Genomic DNA, 17,569 nt, shown 5'->3' with positions numbered 1-17,569 from the left:
TTGTTATGAAAACTACATATACTGTTGATAAAATTTGTATTTATTTTGAAAATTGGATTTTGTGGGTAAAAATGTCTCATGACGCCCTGATGAAGCTATTTCAGTGTTTCCTGTTTAAGAATTGCAGGAAGGAGGATCTGAAAGATCTCCTCCCTACCATCTGGGTGATAGATCTTCCGGTAAAGAACACCATCCTTTTCAGTAATCCGGCCCCACTGACAAAGCAGGCCCAAAACCGCTTTAGAAAGGGGCTGTCAGACTTGCCTTCTCCAAAATACCAAAATTGGTCAGAATAAAATAGGCCTCCTGCAAAGCATGGAGGTCGGAGAGTGGCAGGGAGGGACAGACACCAGTGCCTGCGTTACTGGCATTTTAAATCCTGTGGGTGCCTGCTCTTGGAGGCATGGTTGGAATGAGGTACCAGGCAGGACTTGCCCTGCCAAAGAAGTGCCCAACACATGCTGCTTGGAAAAGGCATCAGCGTTCTTACTACTACAACCTGATCGATACTTGAGCTCTAAATCAAAAGAAGCAAGGTGAGCATCCCAACGATGCTCAGTGGCTCCTAGCTTGGTTGACTGGAGATAACTCAGTGGGTTGTTATCAGTGTAAATCAAAAACTTGTGTCCCAGAAGATACTCCCTGAATTTACGTAAAGGCCAAGAACTCCAGCTTCATGGAGCTATAGTTGGAGATATTATGCTCAGAAGGCCGGAAATCTCAGCTAGCATAAGCTATGGGTCGAGTTCCATTATCCATCTCCTGAGAAAGCACTGCACCAAGCCCAGCATAACTGGCATCCGTGTTGTCTCCACTACAGTCCCCAGAGTGGAAGGCGCCACGGCCGTGCTGCTGAGGCCGTGCTGCTGAGGCCGTGGATGATTTATCTGAGGGGGCGAAGCGGCCTGAACAGTGCCAGATCTTATTTTTGTTTTATTTCCTACAGGACTATTTTTAATTGTTCTATTTTTTTATTCAAATTTTTAGGGGACAATAAAGATTGTACTTTTTTTTTCTTAATATGGAGCTTTGCCTCTTGTGGTGCTGTTTGGCTGGAGGGACACCCCAGCTGTAATTCTGATTGAAAAATTGAATACGAGGTAGTCAAACCTACATCCCCTCCTGACAAAAGAACCGACACTTTTCCAGCTCGACCTTCAGACCTTCTCTTTGGAGACAGTCAAGAACAATGTCCAGCCGTTGTAAATGCTGGGTGACCAAGAATGAAAACACAATGATGTCATCAAGACACAGGAGCAACGACTGATGCTGCTGATCTCCAAAAAGTCACTGCATGAGGCGCTGAAAGGTGCTGGGGGCATTACAAAGTCCAAAAGGCATACGGCTCCACTCAAAGAGCCCAAAGGGTGTACAGAAAGCAGTTTTGGGCTTATCATGCTCTGAGACTGGTACTTGGTTGTGTCCGCTGGCCGAGGGTGGAGAACCACTAAGCTCTTGACAGGGCATTCAGACTTTCTTTAATGTGAGGCAAGGGGAAGGCCTCCTTCCTTGTTTTACTGTTAAAGAGACAAAAATCCACGCATAAGCGCAAGCTGCCATCCGTCTTCCTGACCAGGAAAATAGAGGAAGCATAAGGGCTAGTACTTTTCTTTATCACCTGAGTCTCCAGGAGCTGACTGATGTGAGACTTTACTCCCTCATATTCCAAAGGTGGAATGCGCCGATACCGCTGTCGAACTGGGATGTCATCAAGCAGAGGGATGTCATGTGAAGTTGCTTTAGTACACCCCAGGTCACCCTCACTGGCACCAAAGACAGAGTGGAATCTGGTTAATAACGACCGAACACTGTTCCACTCTGGCTCCGGAAGAACACTCAAATCAACATCCTCCACCCCACTTAGATCTTCAGAAGTGGCCACATGGGAAGAAATGGTTGCAGCATGTCTGACCTCTGTAATGCCTGGAGGGAGACGAATCACACTTACAGGGCTTAAACTCCCAAGGCAAGTGCGTGGGTGAATTGCAGTTTCTATAGTCCCCACATTCACCATGGGAACATAAGCTATGCCTCTGATAATGTTGACTAAACATGGGGAGGCCAGCAAGCCAGCTGGCAAACCTCAAAGAGTACTGTCTGATTGGTAAACTGTTACGTGCAAGTGGTAGCCACCAATATCATAACACCCCCCAGAATCCACACCATCTTAGGGCCCCAAACTCTTGCCGAGGGACTGCCTGGTGGCACTGCTATAAGGCAGTAAGAACCTGGCCTGGAAATCCAGTAACCGAAGGCATGCCAAAAGGCGCAGGACCATGAGCACCAAAGAGGGTGTGATAATAACGCTTAAGGAAATTCATTCCCAGAATGTTCCCGGGCCCGGGGGATCTTTCACAATCAAGATGCCACAACGGGAGATGATCTTATCTGCTATAGCTGCCTAACCTGTTCCATCAGAGCCATAAAGGACAAGGAAAACTCCAGCAGCATCTCCCCTTCTTCTTGCTGCCTTCGGGAAAAGAAAGCCTGCTGCAGGGTCATATATGACCTGGAACAGCCATACAGCTCCTTCAAAATGGTAACATTCTTGGCTGCGTCCCTTCTTTCAGCACTGTCGCGATACTTCTCCTTCGCTTCTCCTTCATGATGGTCAAAGAGAAAGAAGGCTTGATCAACAGCAGAAAAGGAAAGATTATGACAGTTACAACTGCAGGGTAAAGCTGACACTCTGGCACGCTAGCCACCTCATCCGTCAGTGTATGGCACATACTGGATGGACAAACACATTCCCAGATATAACACGCTCTACTCTGCCCCGCAATTACTGCCATATGTGCTACACCTTGCACTTATCAGGAGGGAGAGAAGAGCTAAGGGAAAACTTACTCCACCACACACTGATCTGGCAACCCTTTGAAATCAACTTGGGACCCCCAATTTGAGAAAGGCTATAGCTATATGGCTGTCCCCAGCTCCTACCAAAACATGTGTTGCTTTTGGGTGGATGTTGGTCTTTCAGGGAGACAGGTGGGGGGTTCCACTAGTGACCCTCCAGTGTTGAAATTCAAACACCATTGATGTACTGACTGCTGTGCACGGAGGTCAGCTAGGAGAGAGAGCGCGACACCAGCAACAAAAACAACAGTTATGGTTTGCAGAAAGAGAATCTGCAGAACCTTCTGGGTCAAGGAAATCCGACAAATATTAAACTCAATTTCTGTCTGTGGGTCATTTTTCTACTTTAGCATCTTCTAACCTTAACTTCAGGTCAAATGTGCAAAAACAAGCCTGACTTTAGTTTTTTTTTTTTGTTTTGGAATAAAAATAAATAATGGAAAACAAGGTGATTATTTATATTTTGATTTTCAATTTTGAATTGAATATTAAATGAACGAAATATACACAAACCGTAATATACACTGTAAAGCTGCTTTGTTATACCTCAGTTATGTATCATGTGTTAAGGATCTCGGGTGGAGAATGGGAATACAAGCGCAGACACCGAAGTGCAGTGAAACGAAAGTTTTATTTATAAGAGACCAAAGGATGGAGGAAGAGTTCAGGCAGGTAGGCAGACAGGCGGACAGGCGGGCGGCAGAATCTCTAAACAGAGCAAAGAAGATAAGCTTAGGTATACAGGCTAGAAGTGGAGGTCTGAACATACAAAACGGCCGAGAACTGTACCACGGGTTAGGTAACAATTTGGCGATGAGTTGATAGCTGAGCAGTTCTTAAATACGAGCTGCTTGATTGCAGAATGCACTGCAGGTGAAGATCCGGTAGCCAAGGAAACAGGCACGCCCACCGCTTCCACACACCAGAGCCGGAATCACAACATCATGAATTTCTTTGAATTTCATGGATTTCTCTTCTACTTCCTGCATTTTGAATTTCAACTGAAATACTGCTTCCCGTTTGTAATCTCAATTCAAATTAAATTCAAGAACTGAAACGGAATTTAGGTGAAATTTCTCAATCCAATTCAGAATTTTGTACAAGCCTGATATGTACATATATTTTTGGATAATTTGGAGTGTTGTGTTGAGTTGTGATCCTGAATGTCCTTACTGTCACATTTTTTGTGTTTCTAGGGATGATGTTGGACAGTAACAATGTGAAATAGAAATATTATGGAAAAAAAATGTAATATTGCATTTTAGCCTCAGAATGCCATAACATTGTCTGCACAGATTAAATGCATAAAAATCATTTCTGCAAAATACTTGCCTAAAGGGATTTGTTGAATTTTTCTGTGTCCTGAGATGACATTTTGTTGTGAACCGGTAAGTAAATAAAATTAATCTGAAATTAAATTGTTTGTCTGCATATTGCGTACATGATAAAGTGTGAATGTGTAGCGTAAGGAGCAGGGCTTACTCTTTTTGTATTCATTAGATTAAGTCTGTATCATGTGCCCAACAGCAAACATACGTCAGACAGCCCCACAGTGCATTGAGTTTATATTGAGGACAGAGAAAGCCAGTGGAAAAATGCATACTAACTGTGATATATACCCCAATTAAGCATTCTAGAAATTTACACAACAACAAAAAAACAAAACAAAAACAACTTTAATTAGCACATGAGCGATGACTGCTGGCATTTGATTGCAGGAGGAAAATTCACAGGACAATGAACATAATTTACAAGATGTTTAATTTTGTCTCAGGGAAATTGAATCCACTGGCAGCTAGAGATGCGCTGCATTGCTGTGGGAAGTGGCCATGGTTGTTGATTGTTAGGATGAAACTAATCTGTATTTATTTGGTCTGTGTAGCCTAACCTATAACTCTTAAATGGAACAGAGGTGAAGTAGAAGACTGTTGCAGAAAGAAGCACACAGGAAGGATTCTGGTAGGAAATTTAGTTGCCATTCAACCTAATCCACAGCTACCTCTGCGGTATGCAGATCCCTTTGGAATATAAAGATTCATCATCTTTTATACGTCACGGTTCACCGTCCAAGTGCATGAGGAAATAATTTTAATTTCTCCTCTTGATGAGCTTCTTACTCATGGGCAATTATCTCAACACAATAGATGGTACCTTGGTGCACAATTCTGCTGCTGCTGCCCACAAAATGAGAGAGACAGGCACGGAAAGAAAGAGGGAAAGAAAAAGAGCTTAAGAAGCTCCCATCGCCATTACTGGACTGACTAATTTATGCTTTCACAAAACATGGCAGCATGTGAGTAATAATGACAACACATAAACTTCTACTGACAGCATTTGGGTCATTTCCGATGACCAGGTAGTAATAACGATAATAACTACGGGCTGGAAAAGCAGTTCAATAAATAACAGAAATGCCACACATGGAGTTGAGCAAAAACAACACCACATTAACTCCATTTCAGAGAACAATCCATGAGTTTCAGGGATCTGATCAAAAGGGGAAAGTTGTGAAGAAAAAAAAAATTGTTGCTATCTACTCAGTATAGAAGGGGGGAAAGAAAAGGCTGCAGACAGTCTTTACAGATGATATGACTGGAACTCCATGTAGATATTTTAAGAAATTATGTAATTCATCCTATAAAAATGACATATTTTAGGGCAACAATTCTTAGCACTTCATCCAAACCCTGGCTGCTCTGTATTTCTAAAGTGCATATCATCATCAGCTATAGACAACAACAATGGTTTAGTTACAGTTTCATTCTGGTGGGCTCCAACTATGTCTGCTTTTCTTCTCTTATTATTTGCTTCTGTGTTAGCTGACCTGATGTTCCAAAGCCCTCCTCCTTAACATTGCCAAAGAAATGAAATGAATGAAATGAAATGAAATGAAAAATACTTTATTAATCCCAAAGGGAAATTCAAATTACCAGGGGAGAGAAAATTGTGTTATATCTATAATATTATATAGCATGATGAACATTCTCAACCACATTTAGGATTGTATACCACCTTGTTGTCACTCATTTTTTTTCTTAAGAAATTATCACATACATGTAAACTTACTGTAAAAGTGAAATAACTTGTGTTCTATTGTAAATATCCAAACACTTTAACTTTTCATGCTTTGAAAAACATTTCAACAATTTTCTGAAAATTTCAACACTGTATAGGTTCAAGGTTTGGGCCTGAATAAGAAAACCAATGACACTCATAGCTGTGAATCTTACACCTGCATGTGTTAAACTATCTCCAACAGGAGAAACATTATTGTGAGTCTCTACAGTTCTATAATGATGCAGGATAGTATTACTAATATACTACTTATATTGATAAGTTGGAAGAAAACACTAACTGACTAACCTCCCTTCATCTCCGAGCACGTCTATGTTCATCACACCTAGGCTGTATGGTAGTTTGCAAAGCATCCAGGGCACAGTGGCACACAGCACTGCATGCAGATGTATTTGGTCTTCCATGTGCACACAGCATCATGGCATCTGTTTGAATTTTTCACCTCAGTAAGTTGGGCCAGTGAGATCTTGTGCCAAACATATTATTCTGTATTCTGGACTTTTCTGTAGGCTGCCTTATTATTTGCTGCGTTTGAAGTCTACAAAATATGATAAAATAATTATTATAGCAACACATACTACAGCTAATCTGGACAAAGATGTATATTTTAAATGATAGCTTATACATATAACAATTATACATTGATTTATAACCAAAACAGTCACAACAAACAGTGAAGCAAATATATGACTTATGTTAAAAAATATTCTGTGTCATGCATGATGTCCACTTCATTAGACACATGGCTTATCGTAATTTTCTACATATTGGACATAAAAATTTCATATTCCAAACAGATAATATCTTTCTTTAGATATTTTAGACATTACTGTATATAATCATATTTTTTTCCCAGTGGGGCTTTTCTAGCATAGAAGGATTGGCAGGATATGCCAGCAGTGGTTGGTAGGGGTAGCTGTTTGTCGGCCATCTTGGATTCAGAGGAAATTTACTTGCAGTTACACCGACTGACCACTGAATTGACCTCAATAGAGTATAGCAGCAAAGAGCACTCGGTAATGTGCAGTTCCACCATAGAAACCAATGCATTAAAAAGAAAAGGACTTTTTAGTAGCTGTCCACTACAGTGACCGCTATGCACCAGAGGGTTAAGGCAAGGCATGGAACATGTACAGGACTACTGAAAGTGCTTTATATAAAAAATTAAACTTATTACAGCAAAGTGCAAAAGAACAATGAAAAGGAGAATTAAAACAAACTAAAAAAAATAGAAGAAATTAAATAGGAACAGAACAAGCTAACTGATAGATGGAAACAGATAACGGAATACATGCAGTGCAATACTTATACAAACAGATGTCAATGAGAAAGACATCATCATCATCATTATCACCATAATCATCATCATCAACACCATTATCATCACTGTCAATGTCCATATGTGAGAAAATATTTTCACAAAGTAAAAGAAAAGCCAGCTTAATCAAAAGCATTTGCAAATAAAAGCTTTAAGACCAAATTTAAATGAACTAAGGTGTAGAACAGACTTCAGGTTTTCTAGTAGTTTGTTCCAGAAATTACAAGCATGAAAAGTAAATGCTGATTCTTGTTGTTTAGTTTTAATTCTCGGGGTGGAAAGCAAACTTGAGCCACTTGTTCTTAGAAGTCCTGGTGGCTCAGGTGTTATCAGCATGTCAGATATACTTTTTGGGCCAGAACCATTTAGAGCCTTCTACACCAGCAGCAGAATTTTAAATTAATTTTTTTGGCGCACAGGAAGCAACTGTAGTGATCTGAGAACTGGAGCGATATGTTCCCTTCATCTGGTCTTTGTGAGGACATGAGCAGCAGCTTTCTTAATTATTTGCAGGTATCTTAATGTTTTTTTAACTTACTTCGGGGCCCTGTTGGGTTAAAACAGTGGTTTTAATAACCTTGGCTGTCAACTTTAAAGGTTCAGTACATGGCCACAATGGCAATTGTGTGCCATTCTAGCGCACAGAATCCCAAACCTATCAAAGCTAAACCTGAAAGTAAAACCCAACTTGAGACATTACAAACAATGCATGAAGTTTATTTTATTTGAAAAGCCAGAACAATATGCAAAATTCCAATTCAGTTCCAAAGAACAAGGTTCATTTAATCCTTTTGGGAAAATTAGATGGGGAATAGATAAATTGAAAAAATCATCTTCTTGATTTAAGTTCTGAATATTGCTGTTTACCTACCATTCTGTCTTAGTTACTAAGAATTCTGCCTGATATATAAAAGAGATTTGATGAACAGATCAATAATGAATATAAAAAGATGATAAAATACTTACTTTCTGTTCTCTTGGTTACAGTACTGCAGGGATTTCCACCAGTGGGTAGGTCAGAGAGTTTTCCAGTATAAGATCCTCAACAATTGCCCAAAGAATCTGTGAGTCATTTAAATCAATGAGGATGCCTGTCAACCGCCCACAGTCATATTATGTGAACGGTTTATTAAAAATCTTGCTAATTGCTTCTTTAGTATGTGTGGTGAGTATTAATTAGAATACAGCAACTCTGTATCACTTAAACTGATTAGTTGTATTTGCTCCACTCTAATAATCTACAGCTGTCACAAATCTCATACTGTTGATCATAATGCAGGCCGCGGAGCCAGAAAGCTGAGGCCTTGTGTGATTTTTCAGGACTGAGTTAATTGGACTAAGTCTGGATTCCAAGTTTGAGTCTATAACAGTATCATTTTTGATTTGGAGCCATTACAGACTGATCTAGGATCACTGGTTTGGTGTCAAAAGAGCATATCATTATTCTGTTGTATGAAATAGTAGTTTGCCAAAGGGGACTGCAATTACATCGTTGTCTGATTTTCAGTTGACTCCCAGCCTGGGAATTATTGGTAATCATGCATGTAACGGGGTGCCACTCAGTTTTTGACAGCTGAGTGAAACCACTGGGCGTCTGTTCCCAAGGCTCAACATGCTGTTTCTTCTGGGTGTTCACTTAATGAAATCTGTGGTGGATGATGGAAAAACACATTATGTCATACATATAAGCTAAGACAAAAAAATAAGTAAAGAAATAAATAAACATATAAATAAAAATAAAACAAAAGTGGTTTATTTACCCATACAAAAATTCTTTGGAAACACACACAGACATGCACACACACTCGCGCACACACACACACACACAAATAACCTCCAGCTCCAAAAGGGCATCTTAATTATTTAAGCATCCATATCTGCTTCTAGACCTCTTCACCTTCTTCATGATGGAGATGTCCACATAAATAGCCTGCAGTCTTTGTGTTGCTGTTTAAGAAGCATGATTTAACCCTTGCATACTGCTAGAATTCTATACCTTCACTGTATGGGTCTGGTTCATTTTGACCCGGATCAAAAAAATTATAATAGGGACTGTTCATACAAAGTTTTAAACTTTAAATTATGGCTGTCAAATGATTACAATTTTTAATCAGATCAACCACACCTTACAAATTAATCACTATTCACAACTATGCCTGAAATATGTCCATTTTTACTGTATTGCATCAAGAGAAAGAGCCAAAGCTCACTTGTTTTTTTTTTTTTTTTTTTTACATTAGATGATTACTTTAGTTGTAATAATCAGTTCAATATCACATGAAATCAAGACTTTTAAAAAAGAAAATAACTCAATTGTGCCTCCCTTTTCCTGGCCAGTACCCCTGTCTGTCCTCCCATCAAAACTTGTCTAGACCTGCCCATGAAACCTTTCTACTGCGAATTACTTTGTTAAAGAAGTGTCCTGCTCTGATTTGTATTTTAGAGACTGTCATAATCGCTCTCACAACTTTTCTGATGAATAGTAGATTTTACAGCTGTTTCACTAGCAAGCCTCATTATTACTGAAAAGTTATAGAAAAAAAGCAAACAATATCTAATTGAAATAGGCTGTTGTCACAGTTTTTATGCTTTAGTTTCAGTGACATGAGTTTGATTGACATGAGACTGATAAATGTTGTCTACTTGTGCTAGTGCATCCAAAAACAATACTTTTGGGTAAATATATGCCAGTGTGAACCATTAACTAGTTTACTACTACTCCTCAGCTGAACAATAAACAAATGCAAGAGAGACGGTAACAGTCACAGAAAAACTGATCATCTAATCACCGACAGCCGTCATGGCACAAGACGAGAGGTAGGGAGAAAGGAGGAGGAAGTGCGCTGCACTGCGCAAACACAGAGACAACCAAAACTATATAATATGTATATATATATATATATATATATACACCCCTCATGTTTTTGCAAATATTTTATTATATCTTTTCATGGAACAACACTATAGAAATGAAACTTTGATATACAGGACACCAAACTAAAAAAACTAAACTTTGATATTCTGCATGTCAAAGTTTAATTTCTAGTGTTGTCCCATGCAAAGATATAATGAAATATTAGCAAAAATGTAATGAGTTTCAGGGAAGACTTGAAAAATGGCAGCAGCAAAATGGAGCACAACTGTAGAGGACACTGTTTTGTTTAAAAAATTAGAATTAAGGATTATTGAGCATTTCAACAGTCAAGAGGTTAAAAAGAAAAAGAAACGGAAGCACCGAACTAGTAGGCACTGTGCATGTCAAAAGTGTTACAATTGTTACAATTATTAAATCTGTCCATCTCTGATCAGATTGATTTCAATCAGGCACCTTCCCTGTCCAAAAGAACACAGAAGTCCACTCGCTTCGGTCAGCGCAGGAGACGTTCACCTGCCCGGTGACCACAATGAAAGAGAAATGTGCAAAGTTTCCACTGGCTGATCTCACCCTGGCTTGTGGTACATTTTCACCAGGTGCGTCTGTGCGCATTCCGTCTGTGCCACAGTTTCATTCAGACCTCCGTGGCAGGCCAATCCACACAGGGAGCGTGTCAGGTGCTTAGCTGGAACCGCAAGATAACGGAATCACACCATCAAATCAAATCAAATCAAATTTTATTTATAGAGCACTTTTCATGCACAAAGCAACACAAAGTGCTGTACATAATAAAACCAAATTATGCATATTAAAAACAAAATTTAAAAGCCTTCACACATCAAAGAATATGACAAAAAATAAATAGACACACCTCATAATAGTTCACACCCATACCCCATCCGGTACAAACATGAACCCCATTACTAATAACTGTCTCTGAACTGAAAGTAAGTATAAAGTAATAACAAAATGAAAACATCTGGCTTGACGCTGCTGTGAGGAAACAATATCTTGGGGATCCATTGACACCGGAAGCCAGTGCACCCATGACCACAGAAGGCGCCACCATAGGAACCACCCAGGTCAGGGCAGGCTGGGGCCCACACCACAGCCACAGGTCTGCAGTGCAGGACCCCCAGCCACCCAGACAAGTGCTGTCACCATGGCAACAACCCCAGAGACAGAGCAGGTAAAGCTACTGGTGTAAAGGAACCCCAGGAGGAAAAACACTGGAGTTAAACAGTAGAAACAAGAATAAATAAACTAAGAAACAATAAGAACTGATGAGAGGGACGAGAATAAAAATCCAGATAAAGGAGTTCAAGAATAAATCATAAATAAAAGTGTTTGTAAAAACTGTACTTGAGTAAAAATGACACAACAACCAGTAAAAAAAAATAAAACAGAAAGCCGTATAAATAGGTGGTTAAAATAATAGTGAAAATCTGAACAATAAGAAATAAAATTCAGCTATAAGCTAAACTTAAAGGAAAGGTCTTGAACCTTTTTTGAAAAACATCAACAGTCTCTGCAGCCATGAGGTTCTCTGGCAGGCTGTTCCACAGTCGAGGCTCGTAGTGGTGGATCGAGGCCTCGCCATAAGTCTTGGTTTATACACTGGGAACAACTAAGAGGCCGGTACCATAGGATCACAGGGTCCGCAAGGTTCATAATCTAAAAGTAGGTCTGATAAGTAAGAAGGCCCAAGACCATTAAGACATTTATAAATAACTGTGAGAACCTTAAAATTAATTCTGAAATGCATGGGGAGCCAATGCATTGATTTTAAAACTGGTGTAATGTGTTCCCGCCCTCTGGTCCTCGTCATAACACGTGCTGCTGAGTTCTGGAGTAATTGCAGGTTAGAGATAGACTTTTTGGGAAGACCAGAGAGCAGGGCATTACAGTAATCTAATCTCCTAGAAATAAAAGCATGCATCAGCACCTCAGTGCTGGCAAGAGAGAGAAAAGGGAAGACTCTGGCAATATTTTTGTGATGATAAAATCCTGTCTTTGTGACATTTCTAATGTGTGGAATAAAATCCAGCTCAGAGTCAAAAAGGACACCCAGAATTCTCACACACTGGGAATATTAAAAGTTTTGTAATTTTGGTAAAATAATCCCTCTCTTGTCTTCAGGACTGATAATTAAAACTTTTGTTTTGTCCTGACTGAACTGTAAGAAGTTCTCTGCCATCCATGACTTAATATCTAAAATACAGTTTTAAAGAGTTTTAACTGACTCCAGGTCATCAGGTGGCACGGCGATGTAAAGCTGCGTATCATCAGCATAGCTGTGGAAATCAATGCTGTGTCTTCTGATGATATCCCCAAGTGAATTCTCCCCACAGAGAACTGGAGAATCTTGTGATTCTCCACTTCCAGGATAAACATCTTGTCGTCCATGATGGAAAATAATAATAATAATAAAAAACAAAACACTGAGACGCCCTGACTAACTCATGCCGTAATATTTACATGGTTTGAAAATTACCAGATGCTTTTACACAGCTCACATCTGAACTGCTGACTTTGATGCATTCTGGACACATGCTCTGTCAAAAAAAGACTTGGTGAATGTTTAGATTTAGGCGCTTCTTGGAACACACACTGCGGCGCGCCCATTGTGAACCAAATCACACACGCGCGCACACGCACCTGGTTCAAATTGGAGGTTTCCATCTGATATTGTCTATCAATGAAGAATATGGAAATGAAAATTACTGTAAAATGTTGTAGACTTTTAATTAGAGAACAGCCAGAGCTGCTAGTTAAATTACTTAAAATGTCACTTTATCTTTAGGTCTGTTCCATTTCTTTTTTTACTGTTTTAAATTTAAATTCAATTAAATGCATTTCTCCAAACATTACTAGAGCTTGAGTTTACAATATTAATGTTTGTGTGTAATATTTGATTCAGTCGTCTACTAAAATACATTTAAGTTGAAAAATGTTACTTTTCGGTGCAAATTTATTGCAAATTAATCAAGATTAAGTAATTACAAAGTCTCTAATAAATTAATTGTTAATGTGGCCAACTACCCTAAGACAAGTATGGCATTTTAGACGCAGGACCTATCTGAACTCACTATTACAGCCTGTACACACTCAGTACACAATCAGAAAAGACAAATGTGTTCTCTCTCCCAGGGCTGAGACAAAAGAATGTCATTTTTTTCTTTCCTGTCAAATCATCTCAACCAAATCTTTGTGTGTGTGTGTGTGTGTGTGTGTGTTTGTGTGTGTGTGTGTGTAACTGTGCATCACTATTGTGCAATTAGCCAAATGTGAAGGAGGTGTGGTTAATGGTGAGAAACTGGAAGTGGAAAGTTGTCTTTTCTGCTTTTCCGCTATCACTAAAGGTTCAACAAGATTAAATGGATAGTTATTAGGAACAACAGGCTGAAGCAATGAGGAAATACGCCAATCTATACAAGACATCAAATTAGGCATATTCTATTCTATTCTATTCTACAGTCATTTAGCAGACACTTTTATCCAAAGCGACTTACATTTGAGAGTAAGAACAACACAAGCAAGAATTCAAACAAGATGGGACGTCATAATTAAGTGGTAGTCAGACTGCTGTGAGTCCAGTTGGACCAAGGTGCTGTCATGTAGTGCTAGAGGCAGTGCTAATTTATTTATTTATTTATTTTTTATTTTTTTGCAAGTCATTTTGTTTAAATACAAGATCACGAATTCATCAAACAATATCAACTTGGGCATAAGTGCATGATTTCATCACACAATATCATCATGGGTATAAGTGCACACAGCTTATTCAGTACTTGGTTGAACCAAAGAGCTGGACAAATCTTTCTAACTCATTCTGAGTAGAAGAGTTAAGCTAAGTGCGGAAATGCTCCTTAAACAACTGAGTCTTTAGCTTGCTTTTAAAATTAGATAAGGACTCTGCAGATCGGACGGAGTTTGGTAGATTGTTCCACCACCGGGGGGACAACAGAGGAGAAGAGCTACTGATTTTGCGGCATGTTGTGTTGGGAGCACTAGGCATTTTTTGCTGGCAGAGCGTAACTGCAGAGCTTTGAATTTGATGCGTGCTGCAACTGGAAGCCAGTGAAGAGCTATTAGCAGCGCAGTGACATAAGCTCTTTTGGGCTGGTTGAAGACCAGACGTACTGCTGCATTCTGGATCATCTGCAGAGGTTTAACTGAGCATGCGGGCAGGCCAGCCAGTGAGGAGTTGCAGTAGTCAATGCGTGAAATGACCAGAGCCTGGACCAGGAGCTGTGCAGTGTTTTCAGTCAGGTAGGGTCTGATCCTCCTGATGTTGTAGAGAGCAAATCAGCAAGACCGGGAAACCGAGGCAACATGGTCCTTACAGGTCAGCTGGTTGTCTACCATGAAACCAAGATTCCTGGTAGAAGACGTAGGTACAAGCGTTATGGAGTCAAGCTGCACACTTATCTGTAGCGGTAAAGAAGGACTGGCTGGAAAGACAATAAGCTCAGTCTTGGACAGATTTAGCTGAAGGTGGCGATCTTTTATCCATGAGGCGATATCAGCAAGGCATGCTGATATTCACATTGAGACGGTTGTGTCGTCAGGTGGGAAAGAAAGGAAAAGCTGAGTGTCATCTGCATAGCAGTGATATATGCACATGGACACCACAGCCTGCATAATTTAAAGACCTCCCCATCGATGCGCCACATCGATGCCATTTCTCGTGAAGTATGAAATGTTTTAACCAGAATAAATTTGTTGTTTTTGCTGCCTCAAGAAAACAAATTTGTCTGTTCTTGCATAGTTTATACACAGGCTTTAATGATGGTAGTCTCAAGATGAAGGAACCACTTCATACAGAAGTGAAGGCAAAAGAACTTCAGACTTTGCTTCAAGTGACAGCCTAGCTTACCAAAGCTAGAACTTTACATGGCAGGCTACCCATTTGCGTGTTTGCAGCTCTTAGCACAAACATAGCGGTTTTCCAGTGTGAATTATATCAGGTTAATCAATATCAGTTTTAAACAGGGATTCATTGACAGTGCAGATAATTATTAGAGCTAAATCATACATGCCAGTAAGAAAAGCCAATAGCCTCACAGGCTAGCATGACAGAAAGTTAACCTGCAGGTTCAGTACAAGCTAGCTCCTGTAACATTTTTCTGTTAGGCCGTTTAATTTTCTGTGAATCACATTGATTTTGTGAAGCTTATACAGTGAAAGTCTTCTAAAAATAATATCTTTCTTGCTAAAAAAAAATTGTGTTCAGAACTATGCTTTTGTAATGTGATAGTAGCTGTTCTTTTTTTCATTGGTTCCTGTGTCTAACAAAAACTAAGTACTTTGTGAAACTTACAGGAAGCTTGACACAAAGACATGCAGTAATATTCTGCTATTTTGCTCTAAGTTATTGTAAATTATATATAGTTTTTCTGCACCTTGCTTGCAACCTTGAGACTCAACAATCGCTGTAGAGTGGAAGTGACTGAGCTTTTACGAGCAGCTTGCCACCAATAAAAAAACTCAGTTCATTTATTTATTTAACAAAAAAACATGCATTGGAGTGTCAGCCAGCAGGAAGACATGTCGAGGCACAGAGTGAAGCTAGGCCTGTCAGTGCAGTTAACACTTCAGTGGACAGTGTTGTTGGTAAGACAGCTCATGTAGTGATTTTGCATAAACTGTCTCTACATGAAGAAATGCAGGGGTTTGCCACACTTTTAACCTTTGAAGTCCAGATATTGCATGTACTTGCTGTGGTGTGCTATTACATAAGTCTCACTCTCACAGTGCAACCAAACCCAGGCATACAGGCGTAATGTGAACATTTCCAATAATAATGCCACACAGGCAAAAAGAAAAAAAAGATGGTTTGGAAGTTTATTGTTTGACTTCCAGAGACTTCAGCAGACAAGAAAGAGAGTTAGATTAATAAATAATAGTGCATAAAGGGTGAGCAGTGCTTGCAGCTCTCCCTTGGATATTGCTGAGGAGTCTGCACACCTGCCCCAACTGTCAAGCACCAGTAGGCTTCACTGATTTAGTTTAAAGTAAATTTAGCACAGGCTGCTGGGTATTTTACATCCAATTCTATTTTTCGGTATACAATATATATTGTAGTGGAGGGGGAAAGCCAAATAAATCATCTACAGGTGGCTGTTGGGATCCTCAGTCACTGACTTTTTCAAATCTAATAATTAGGATTCAAAAGTTGCTCATCTCACTATAGCTCAACCAAAATAAGTCATTTGGATGCATAAAAGCAGATGTCTAGGAAGTGCGACAAAGGCCCAAAGTAAGTTCTAGTGGTGCTTATGCTATGTGTCACCAAATAAAAAAGAGCTTGTTGATGGTCCATTTCAGGGAAAGGCATGTTTATACAAAAAGGCTACTCAAAGTGTTTTGCTTAATAAGTAAAATGAGTCTTAGACACAGTTAAAAGAAAATAAAGGGACATAACTATATAAACACACACACACACACACACACACATAAAGATTCTCAATTAAAAGCAAAGTGATTAAATGTAATTTTGCTGTTTTAAGTCTTATTTTCAAGTACTGCTCAATGACCAACAGACCTGTAACCATTACGCATCAGATTTGTACTCTGGGCTGTGCCATTCAGCAACTTGATGTATTTTATGGTCGATTCAGTAAATAAATGGAAGCCAGTATGAGCTTAATGCTCTCACTTCATGTTGTTTGTTACATTTCTAGCACCAGCAGTTTAGATCTCGCCAAGTTTACTTTAACCATCGTAAATCTAACATCAGAGTTCAGATAAGCTTTCAAGTCTCCCTCTGATAAAAAATCAATTCTCTAACCTTTATCAGGCTGTTTTTTTTTAATTCTTTTTTATTTCTTATTTTTTATTTTTTATTACTTCTGCCAAGGGGGAGGTTATGTTTTCGGGCCGTACATCTGTCTGTTTGACTGTTAGCAACATAACTCAAAAAATAATAATGGACAGATTTTTTTACATTTTCAGGAAATCTCTGAAATGGAGTATAAGGAAGAAATTATTAGATTTTGGAATCAGAGATTTTTATTTTTTTAATACTATAGTACCACCAACATTCCAACACCTCCTAGAACCCCTAGAGGGGGTCATTTTGAAACAGTGTCGACACAGCATAAAAATTATAACAAAGGTGGTGTTTACAGAGGCGAAGGGTTTTTCATCCCTTTAAAACTTTTTTATAATTTGGAAGTAGACAAAGCTTTAACAAAAATTAATTAATTGATCAGCATGTGGGATTACTTCGGGCTTGTATTTCAAATAGAAAATGTCAAACACTTACTAGCTTACAATGTTCACTTATCAGCTAACATAACAAAATAAAATGTATTTATATTTTAATCAGTTATTTGAGAGGGAACAAATAGCAAAAAGCATGATATAATGCTAAAGTTAGGAAACAGAACACTGGATGTCAGCTGATTGTGATTTATTGTATTGCATGTCAATAGCTTAAA

Source organism: Melanotaenia boesemani, chromosome 1 (genome assembly GCF_017639745.1).
Source record: "Melanotaenia boesemani isolate fMelBoe1 chromosome 1, fMelBoe1.pri, whole genome shotgun sequence".
In the NCBI taxonomy this organism is placed as follows: Eukaryota; Metazoa; Chordata; class Actinopteri; order Atheriniformes; family Melanotaeniidae; genus Melanotaenia; species Melanotaenia boesemani.
Note: the sequence above shows the minus strand (reverse complement) of the source record.